Source organism: Perognathus longimembris, chromosome 15 (assembly GCF_023159225.1).
Source record: "Perognathus longimembris pacificus isolate PPM17 chromosome 15, ASM2315922v1, whole genome shotgun sequence".
Classification (NCBI taxonomy): Eukaryota; Metazoa; Chordata; class Mammalia; order Rodentia; family Heteromyidae; genus Perognathus; species Perognathus longimembris.
Window position 1 is genome coordinate 16,761,239 of NC_063175.1, and position 9,905 is coordinate 16,771,143.

The 9,905-nt window shown below is 37.1% G+C and overlaps 1 pseudogene; it reads left to right on the top strand.

Annotated features, from left to right (window-relative positions):
• The first annotated feature begins 6,405 nt into the window (after positions 1-6,405).
• On the top strand, positions 6,406-6,975 carry LOC125364048 (annotated as a pseudogene).
• Positions 6,976-9,905: the final 2,930 nt, after the last annotated feature.

Below are 9,905 nucleotides of genomic sequence, written 5' to 3' on the forward strand. Positions count from 1 at the left end.
ATCCTCAGATCTCAGCTTTCTGAGCAGTTAGGATTATAGGCAGAAGACACTAGTGCCCAGCTTTCACTCTGTGTTTTTAATGTTTCATTTTTGTCTTCATTTTGACATAGTCTTGCCATATTCTTAGTTTGGGGCATGAAAGCTTTCTTTCTTTTTGTTGTTGTTGTTTGTTTTAGGGCAAGGGCACATGAGTTCTTTAATGATGAGATAGGAATTTTGAAAGGTACAGGGCAGGAGGGAAGAGTGGGCTTCCTCATTGTGCATCAGGGAAGGGCTTTATAGAAGGTTGAGAGTTTGCCATCTCCTTTCCACCGGGATGAAGGACAGTGTGGACAGTGTCTAGCTTCTCAAGTCCTCAGCCTCCTTCTTCTTCACTGCTTCTTGCTTTTCTGTGGGTAATGCCTCCCTCCTGACTTTGTGCATAGGAGTTTCAACAAGTAGTGCAGCCTTTGTCACTGGCTGTGGGGTCACTGTTTCCACATTCTGTGAAGCTGCATATGGTGCTGAAAAGGCAGCTTCAGCACTTTGTCAATGTCCATTCTATTGTCCATACAGGTGAGCCTGCAGGAGACTGAGTCTTGCAACTGTTCCCTTTTCATCATCTCACCAGCTCCTCAAAAAAGCAACTCTGAAACCAGACATCAGAGGCTTGTGAATGTGATTCTCGATATTCATGGTATAGATATGTCAGGATCACCATTTGAATCCAGTCCATGAGGCTCATATTTCCAATTAGCCATTTTAAAGCTGAAGAAGAGGTATGGTTTAAGTGGTAGAGTACCAGTCTTGAGTGAGAAATCTAAGGAACAGAAACCAGACTCTGAGTTCAAGCCCCAGTATTGGCACAAACTAAAATAACTAATTAAAAGTAACACTTTAAACTCTTCAAAATATCTTTCATATGTCCTTCACTTGTTTTTGGCTGCCACTGTTTCTGAAGAGAGATCATCTTTATATCTTATTAGTGTTCATTTACAGAGGAGAGGTTGGCCTTTCTATTGCTGATTTCAAGGTTTTCTCAGTTTCATCCGCTTTCACTGTTTTGGCTATGAAAACTCTTTAGAGTTATTCTGCTTTAACTTATTCATGCTTCATGGTTGTATAGTTTGGGATGCTTTCAATGTTATTTCTTTGAATATATTTATGCCTTTTCATCTTCTCCTAGCACTTTCATTGGGATATGCCAGTGTACATATGTATGATCTATGAGGCTCAGATTATTTTCCTACCTTTTGTTTTATTCTGTTTTTGAGATTATATGGCTTGCCAAAAACTTCCTTTAAGTTCTGTCATGATCTCTTTTTTTTTTCAGTTCAGATTTACTGTGGATTCCCTTTCATGAGGTTTTTTTCTTTTCTTTTCACTAATTGCTGTTTTCAATTCTATGTGGCCCATGTTATTACTGTGTGCTTCCTTGGGGATAAAATACTAATGTGTTATTCCCTTTTTACTTTATTATAATTCTTCAAAAGTACTCCTTTTGAGTAAGGCGCTGGTGACTCAAGCCTTTAATCTTAGCTACTCAGTAGACTGAGATCTGAGGATCAGTGTACAAAGCACGCAAGCAGGAAAGCCTGTGAGAGGAATGCTGGTAAGACTCTTATCTCCAATTAACCACTAGGAGTCTGGAAGTGGAGCAGTGGATCAAAGTAGTACAGTGATAGCCTCGAGCAGAAAAAGCTCAGGGACAGTGCTCAGGCCCTGAGTTTAAGCCCCATGACTAACTAAAAAATGAAAAAAGTCCCTCTTGGTTGAACATATTTATATTAGTTGCTCTGAAATCCTTGATTACTAAGGCTAACATGTCATTCATCAAAAGACAGTTTCTGTTGCTTGCTATTCTTATCTGTAGTTCCAAGTTAAAGTTAATGCTTCCATGTCTACCTGTTATTTAAATGTTTTAAATAACACATTTTAGCTGCAATGGATTCTGGACTCCCCTCTCCTCTGCCCTCTAGAGGTCAGGGATCTTGCTGTTTTGTACTAATTTATTTTAGGACTTGATAGAGCTAATTCTGAAAAAAAAATACATTTATTACATGAAATATAAGGTGCCACTATTTTTCTCAACAATTTTTATCTTTTAAGCTTGACTGTCTGCAACTTACCCCATAGATCAATATAACTAAACTTTCAGCTAGTTACAGATTTAAAGAAATGTGGCTATTTTGGTTATAACTAGTTTCATGGAGCTCTGAACCCTCTATTATTAAATTCCTTATCTACCTGTCACTAATTTTGCACTGCTAAGATTCCATCTTTTTAAATGTTCTACCTCATTCTATTTCAAACAACTTTAGTGCCTCCCTCTGCAGAGTTTACCAACTCGTGCCTGGCCTTATGGACCTGGCAGAACCACTGTTCTATTACTCTAGACATAAGTAGGCCTGCTTATCTTAATGGTTACATCTTTACCCTTTAGCTACCAGACAAGGGATGGTAGCTTCCATCATAGACGCTGTACCTTAGCAGTGGGAGGAAGTGAATGTTCACAACTGGGGGCCCAGTATTCTTGGCCACTCATTCTCTGGTAGACTGAGGTCCATGAATGAAAAATGAATATAAAGATGGAAACACTGGCCTTGAAATAGGCTTTCCAGAGTGCAGATCTAGAAGAAACATGAGATGAGAGATGACAGCATCTGGTACCTCTGGAGACTATAGCCGTAAAATAATAAGGAAACAAGGCACGAACATCACCATGGTCACATTTGTGAAAAGAGTGACACTTCCTCAAACAACAAAGGAAGGTCCTGAAGAGTGAATTTCAGCATAGGCGATAGCGCTGTGCATGCTCTCTCCCCATTTGTAAGAAAATGGAAAGATTTGGGGGGGGGGGGGGGAAATCATATTAAGTGAAGTGAGCAGACCAAAAGAAACATGAACTCTATGGTTTCCCTCATTGGTAATAATTAGTACATGTCTAGGATAGTCCTACCAGAAGATAACAATAGCTCAGTAGATATGTACCTATGAATACATAAGATGATGCTAAGCAAAATGAATTCCAAGTTGTAAAAATAAGTGCTTTACCATTATTGTTATTTTCAAAAAACTGTGTAACTGGGGGGAGGGAATTGAAGAGGGGGGACAGTGGGAGAAAAATGAGGGAGGAGGTAACAAGTTTGATAAGAAATGTATTCACTGCTTTACATATGAAACTATAACCCTTCTGTACATCACTTTGACAATAAATAAATTAATTTTAAAAAGAGTTAAATATTTTTTTTTTTTATTTTTTTGCCAGTCCTGGGCCTTGGACTCAGGGCCTGAGCATTGTCCCTGGCTTCTTTTTGCTTAAGGCTAGCACTCTGCCACTTGAGCCACAGCGCTACTTCTGGCCGTTTTCTACGTATTTGTTACTAAGGAAATGAACCCAGGGCTTCATGTATATGAAGCGAGCACTCTTGCCACTAGGCCATATTCCCAGCCCCAAGTTAAACATTTTAAAAAGTAAAATTTATAAAGTGAAAACATTATAGTGAGCTAAGACCTATTTATTGCTAAAGAAGCTTGTTTATATATAATTGTTATACAAGCTCAATGCTCAGGGATTTTCAGTGTACATTAGAGTCCTTGGCCTTCAAGTTTTCTCACTTTTCATGCACTGGCCTACCCCAAGACTCCTCCATTCATTGTAAATGCCCTGTACAGAATGTGTCTTAAAAATGTTTTTTATTCCACCATTTTCCTTACCTCTTGTATGTTTAGATATATTTATATACATTATATCAAATACTGTGTTGAACATATTACTGAGAGATCTTTCTATTATGCATATATATTTATATGTTGCATCATTATATATTTGTATATATCATGACATAGAAATCATATACCTACTTTTGTATATATATGACTTTATTTTATAAAAGTAGAAGTTTGACAACACTATATGATGATATACACATATAATATATGCTCAATATATATATGTCTATATAGTATGTTCAGTACTTATAATTATAAACATATTTGTGATTGTTTTATATATTATCTTACATATTCATGCATATTATATATGATCATATATAATTTTTCATATAATATATAAATTTAAATTAATATATAATTATTAAATATAAAATATATTTATATAACATGTAAATATATATGTGATTATATATGTATATATGTGTCATATATGATTGTAAGTACTGTTGACACAAAGCTGCTTCACCCACAGTAGCCGGGAAGATTCCTTCCAGAAAGGAAATAAGGCCCAAACCACCTAAAGAGAGCAGCCCCAAATGTCCTAACATCCTCTGTCTTCCTGATGTTTTCCCCATCTCTCAATGGTGTCACACTTTGATGATCATGTCATTTCATTCAGGTACTAGGGATGGACTTCAAGGCATCGTGCTTCCGAGGCAAGTGTTCTACTACTTGAGTCATACCCCTAGCCATTTTGTAACTGAGGTTGTTTTTCATAGAGGGCCTTGTACTGTTTCCTGCATTTGCCAAATTTCCCAAGTTCCTGGGATCACAGATGTGCACCCCACACCTAGATGGGCCCAGGAACAAAGTTTTAACACATGGAGCATTGGGTGACACACTGAGCCCCAATGATAGCATACACCAAATCCTAGAAGATGGTGACACTAAAACATGTCAAAGCATGTTGAGTATTGGAGTTTTGTCTAATGCTAAATTATAATTCATTACTTTCCTCACTGTGTTCTCAATTGCATTCTTCTTTCATAAATGACTGACTTTCAACATGATCAGTTTTGACATCACATTTCTCTTTCTATATTACTCCCTCCAAAAGAATCTTTTCATTATATTAAAGTGACTTGCTTAAAAATAGTCTCTTGTGACAGGCAATTCATTTTTCCTAAATATACTTAGTTCCTACTGTAGAAACTAAGGGTTTCATAAAATAAAATTCTAAAACATAAATGACAAAGTATTTCCTTTGAATTCATCTGGCAAATTTTTCTTTTGTTTTATTTTATTTTGGTTTGGTTTTGGGTTTTGGTGCCAGTCCTGGGGTTTGAGCACTGTCCCTGCTCATAGCTGGCACTCTACCACCTGAACCACAGTTTCACTTCCAGCTTTTTGGTAGATTACTGGAAATAAGCATCTCATGTACTTATTGCCCAGGCTGGCTTCAAATCATGATCCTCAGATCTCAGCGTCCTGAATAGCTAGATGTGAGCTACTGGTACCCAGCTTGCAGCTATTTCTTTAATACAAATTACTAGAAAGATTATATTTGTTTTCAGGTTACAGCAATAGATATCTCCTGAGGTTTCATTACAAGTTGATTAACATTGTATGAACCTAGAAATTCAGGATGGACAGAGCATATTATAGAGCTGTGATGATTTTTTCCAAGTCCTTCCATTTCCTTATGAATGGGGCAATATCATTCTTTCTGATAGAGGCATAAAATTCCATTGTGTATATGTACAACATTATCCTGATCCACTGATCTACTGAGGGGCATCAGGGTTGGTTCCATATTTTAGCAATGACAAATTGTGCTGCCATTAACAGTTTTTCTGGTGGCTTTTATGTGATATGGCTTGTAATCTTTTGGGTAGATGCCCAAAAGTGGGGCTGCTGGGCCGTAGGGGAGCTCTATGTTTAGCCTCCTGAGGAACCTCCATACTGCTTTCCAGAGTGGTTGAAAAAGTTTACATTCCCACCAACAATCCTAAGTGAAGTGAGCTAGACCCAAAGAAACATGGACTTTATAGTTTTTCTTATAGGGAATGATTAGTACATGTCTAGGATTGTGCTAGCAGAAGATCACAGTAGCACAATAGCTATGCCCATATGAACATATAAGATGGTGCTAAGTGAAATGAACTCCGAGTTAAAGAAACAATTGGTATATCATTGTTGTGATTGTTTTCAACATTCCATGTGAAACCACACCTTGTGTTGCTTTTTTTTCTCTAATATTCCCTTCCCTTGGTTTTACCCCTGCTATCAGTGTATCTGATCTTAGTACCCTGGATACTGTATCTATGTGTATTGGAACTAGGGAATGGAAAAGGAATGCCAAAACCAAGAGACAAAGGATAAAAAGACGAACCATTGCAAAAGCAATAGTTACCAAACCATTTGGTGTAAATGAACTGTACAACTAATGGGAGAGAGAGAGGGAACTGGGGAGAGGGGAGGCAGGGGATAAATGAGGGAGAAGGTAACAACTTGGATAAGAAACATACTTGCCTTACATAGGAAACTGTAACCCCTCTGTACTTTACTTTGGTAATAAAAAAAATGAATTTAAGAGCTGTGATGATGGCTACCCCAGGTTAGGACCTATATTTAAATATAATTGCATCTTCCAAATATAGCTAGGTAGTATCTATTTAATAAGAAGGAGGGGCTGTGACTTGGAAAAAAATGTTTCTTCACAAATGAGCTTTTCGAGTGGCCTTCTCTTCATCTTTCTCTTCTCCTTGCTCAGATGGAGCCCAGTTCCTGGCAGACTCCTGTTTGCTGTCTTTTAGAGATCAAACACCATGCCTTCAATTAAGTTACAGAGTTCTGATGGAGAAATTTTTGAAGTTGATGTAGCAATTGCCAAACAATCTGTGACCATCAAGCCCAAGTTGGAAGATTTTGTAACGGATGATGAAGGAGATGATGACCCAGTTCCTCTACCAAATGTTAATGCAGCAATATTACAAAAAGGTCATTCAGTGGTGCACCCACCACAAGGACGATCCTCCTCCTCCTGAGGATGATGAGAAAAAAGAAAAGCGCACAGATGATATTCCTGTGTGGGACCAAGAATTCCTGAAAGTTGACCAAGGAACACTTCTTGAACTTATTCTGGCTGCAAACTACTTAGATATCAAAGATTTGCTTGATGTCACATGTAAGACTGTTGCCAATATGATTAAGGGGAAAACTCCTGAGGAGATTTGCAAAACTTTCAACATCAAGAATAACTTTACTGAAGAGGAGGAAGCTCAGGTACTCAAAGAGAACCAGTGGTGTGAAGAGAAGTGAAATGTATTTGGCACTGTAACACTATAAGAATTGTTCCAAATACTAGGTGCACTGCTCTGTTTATAATTGTTTATTATAGACAAACAGTAGACAAATGCAACAGCACATCAATTGTATTAGCGTAATATTGTCCTCATTTCATGTGTAGTTCGAATACGCATCCCAAACTTACGGCTGTTTCTTCTAGTCCAAGCAAAAGCTTCTCATTTCATTATTCAAAATAAAACAATTGGGTTCTCTGTGGAAAGTGGCATTTTAGGATTGCTCTCTTTCTGCAGAGCAATATCTGCCTGGTTTATGGTCTATGGTTTATGGTTAACTTCAGTTAAGCTTTTAGAAGTTGGCATTGTAAATAAGTTGTAACAAGGTTTCTGACAGAATTAACAAAATATGTCTCTACTCACAAATTTGAAACTGGAAAAAGGCTACTTGAAGTTAATGTTCTTAGTGGGGGTTTTAGGTTGACTCTAGCCAGGACAACTGGTATATATGAAGTAGGGCTCTTAATTGGACCTGAAGACTCTCTTTTCCCTTAATTTTTAATCTTTTCAACTTTGAATATGTTGCTAGAGCCTCAGTTACAACCAAGTTCATGTGGGGTTTTTGGGGGGGTGTGGGGGGGAAATGTAACTAGACAACTGGTTGGTTTTTTTTTTATTAAAAACACTTAATTTTTTTTTTTTAAAAACGAGCTTTTCTTTTTATTCCTATCCAGGTACAAATAATTCTATAATTCTAGTTACTCGGGAAGTTTAGATTAAAAAAAAATTGCCAGTCCTGGGGCTTGGACTCAGGGTCTGAGCACTGTCCCTGGCTTCTTTTTGTTCAAGGCTAGCAATATAACTCGTGAACTACAGTGCCACTTCTGGACTTTTCTGTTTGCGTGGGGCTTCATGCATGTTAGGCAAGCTCTCTACTGCTAAGCCACATCTCCAGCCCCAGGAAGTTGAGATTTAAGAATTAAGGTTCAAAGCCAGCCAGGAGAGAATAGTCCATGGGACTCTTATCTCTAATAAACCATCTGAAAGCCAGAAATTGAAATGTGGTTCAACTAGTTGAGCACCAGCTCTGTGTAAAATAGGGGACAGGGCCCAGGCCTTTGGTTTAGGCCCAAACACCAGCATGCATACAGCACCTCCCATATACAAATAAGCCTGTAATTCTACCCACTTACAGCATTCAGACACACAAATGCTCTTCCTTCAACTCTTTCTCTTTGAATACCACAATGGCTCCATAGTTTCTGTCATTTAAGGAAAAAACCAAAAAATTGTGTGTCACCTATAACTCCTTAATTTATCCTTTACCCTCATATGGCATTCAAGAGCAATTCCTTTCATCCCATGAGGAATTTTTATTCTAAAGTTCATTCGGGTATGATTACTTCACCACTAGCCACATTACTAGTTTGCTCCTGCTACCCCATCTCTGGTCATTGCAACAGCATAATCATTGTTTTCCTTTTTCTATCTTTGTCTTGTTGTTTATGCCTGACATGTCAATATCGGATACAACCGACACAGTTTTTTCCAAGAATTCCTCCCATTGCTTTTGGTAATTTACTTCTGTTATAATTAAATTTTTGAGGTAGTCCCACTGACTCTATGTCAAAAGATCCCACTCTCTTCTCCTACTCTTGCCTTACTTGTTTCACTTGTTTCTAGTAAACTGGGCTCCCGGAACAATAGCAGGAATGCTGCTCTTCAAATTCCTTTCCCAGTTAACTCACTCCTGTAAGTCTTAGCTCACATGTAACTCCTGCAGAGCAGGCCTAGTCCATCATTCTACAGTTCAGGACACATCAGAGGACATCATCCACTCCTAATCCCTTTAGCTTTGTCTCTATATGGCACTTGTATGCTTTTACTATTTTTTATCTAATGAGGTTTATTTATTATTTTAATTCTCTTATTGTCCCTTCCTGCACTCTAATAAGTCTAAAAGGAAAAAAAAAATGTTTTCATTTGCTTTTGCTCAAACTATGCCTAAAATATAGTTGACTCTCAATGCCAATTTGATAAAGAATGAGTGGGCTAATTTATTTAAAGTTGTTTGCTGCCCTGTGGTATAGTAATACTAAATAGTTTTGTGATGACTTGGATTTATTTGAAGAGGAGACCACTATAATAGCAGTCAAATATAATGACATCTCATTCTATGATAATAGGAGAAAGTATGTTGTCTATATATTCCTCACTGTAGGATAATCAAGCAATCATTGTTCTGGTAATTTTCAGTGTTCAATGGAGAGAAAGAGAAGAAAGGAAATTAACCTAAATAATCCACTTTAAGTTAACTTCATATAAATGCTAAAAACACATTCTTAGTATTTTTCCTTCTTGTAAAACCACTATAAAGCACATTGTTTCAGAAAATTTCATTTATGAATGTAATTTACTGAAGGACACATACCGAAGCTTTCGGGAGGATTCTACATTCTTTCCAAAACTTCTTCACTAAGAATATAAAATTAAAATTCTCATATAGTGTACCTCTGATGTCTCTAGCAAAAATAAATATGTCATAATTATAGAGTATAATAATAATCATAATACAGCACAATATATTGCAACTATAATAAAATAAGAATATTCACAAATTAAGTAAGAAACTGCACATACTCTTTTAGAACCAAGTTATTAAAAATGTCCAGGTTGTATTCTCATTTCTTTTTGCAAAATCTAGCCTCACCAGGACATCCTTTATAGCACAGCAAGCTTTGAAGTTCACAAAATTTGATTCAACATTGGCATATCAAACTGACTTCAAAGGGATTTATATTGCTGAAGAATTTCACTGAGTTCAAGAGAGAAAGGAGAATCTAAACTTCATGTGAAATCTAACTTGAGAGTACCTGACACACCTTCAACAAAATTAGATATATCTGTGTTTCAAAACTTGGGATGTGAAAGTATAGTTTGGTTCACACA